Raw genomic sequence first — 2,132 nt, 5'->3', positions numbered from 1 at the left:
GGTAATTTTGCCAATTTACACAACTATTATTTATTAAACAAATTTAAAAACATTGAAAAAATAAGAATTGTAAACGTTATATAGATCGGCAATATTAACGTTTCCAAACATAAATATTCAAGAACAATTAATATAATTTTATAATTATTAAAATAAACAATTCAAATTAATACATAATACCAAATAGTTAAAAATACAAACAAAAACAAATTGATAACATTAGAAATGGATTTTTCAAACATTAATGATTTGAATAAATACAATATTTAATATGCCAACATTTGATTTTAAATGGTTGTAACTTATAATATACAATTGATTATCATTGTTTAAACCATGTTAATTGTATAATGGTTAATTACAATTCAATACGCCACTTATAAAAAGGTGTTTATTAAAAACGAGTAAAATGTAAATAAAAATGTAATTATTAAAAATGTTGATATTTTAACTACGTTTTATTTAAATAAATACAATTTGTTATTTTAAAAATAAAAATTGTTCGGGTTCAAATGTTTTTGATTAAATAAAAAAAATTGTTAAAAAATTTGGGTTATGTCTTGTACTTTTTAGTTCTGTTTTTTTTTCTAGTTTGGTTTGTAAATTTATATAAAAAATAAAGTTGCTTGATTTTGGCAACCAATTACCAAGATCCTTTAACATGTTTGATCTCATATTTGAGAAGATGTGTTGCCTACTTTTTTAACCAATCAAATTCACAATTAACACTTGAAAAACACTTTTTATTTAAATGAATTCAAATACTCTTTTAATATTTCGGGAATTGAATACTTATTTTTTAATATTATAAATATAGTAAAACAAACTATATTATTAAATCATCATAAAAATAATCAATTATTTACTAAGTGCAAAAAATTGAAAATAAAAACAAAGCTTTTACGCGTTTAAATGATTTGTCGTTGATTCACAACGTCTTATTAAACCGTTATTGTTTTATTTTATTTTCCAAATCATTAAACAGACTTGTTAACACCACTTATTAAACTCAATGTGTTTCACCAAAATCAGTCAATTACATTATAATTTGTAGTTAGAACAGTCAATGAAAAATATCAAATTTTAAAACCATGTAATTTTGAGTTAAAAATCATTCTTCCACCCATGTGTGGATAGCATGTTATGGTGTTGTTGAGTATTTATAACACGTGCTTTGTTGAACTTTTTCATTTGTTAAATAATTAAAATGGTATCTATTAGTTTTCAAACTAAAAATCAAACTAATAATAAGGAACTGATTAAAAAATTATATTTTTGACAGTGGGAAAAAGCGTTATTGCTTTGCTTGGAAATATTTTTGCCCTTAGTGGACTCGCAGAACGAGGATGTAAAAAAAACTATGTTGCGATGTATTTTTGAGGGTCGCGGTGAAATTGGACGGCGAATTCATCACACAAATTACAGCAGAAGTCGATTCAAGAATTCAAAGAGAAAAGGAGGATGAAACAAACACAATTTGTTTAACTCTTTTTTTGTACTTGTATGTGTTCGCAAAAAAATCGCGTACTTTGTGAGAGATTTCTTTTACGTTATCATGACAAATTTTGCATTTTTATAGCGACTTTTCAAAAGAAAAAGATTTAGCCGATGGCGTATATGTGTTAGAAATTGAAAAAACAACGACGAGTCGAACGTAGATTTTCAAAGCGACTATTCTCCAGTTTTTTATAATGAGACATTGTTTTTATGTGATACTACTTGACGATAATTATGTCTTTTTTATATTTTAACTCCAATTGTGAATTGCTAATAAATGAGACTTAAAATCGGAAAGCAATATACAATTACAATACTCAAATATTTGTTTGTTTATCGGGTTTTTTCGTGTGTATTACAATGCACATTTTCCCTTTTTTGAATAAGTGAAAGTATATTTAAAAACGTAAATTTTTAAAAAACATTTTTAAAGCAAAAACATTTATAAAAGAAAAAACAGTTTTTAAGTTTTAAATTAAAGACAGTTACCAAAAAACACAAAATAATTTTATTTAATAAAATAAAAACAGCCAACATACATATCATTATTATGCACATCGAATTTCATATATTGTGTTGACTAAACTTTTTACAATTTACCATTAGCAACAAGTTTTATTGTTTAAGTTGACGAT

The sequence above is a fragment of the Entamoeba invadens genome (genome assembly GCF_000330505.1).
Source record: "Entamoeba invadens IP1 unplaced genomic scaffold scaff_1105074724725, whole genome shotgun sequence".
Lineage (NCBI taxonomy): Eukaryota > Evosea > Mastigamoebida > Endamoebidae > Entamoeba > Entamoeba invadens.
The sequence above is the reverse complement of the archived record's forward strand: the minus strand, read 5'-3'. Positions refer to the sequence as shown.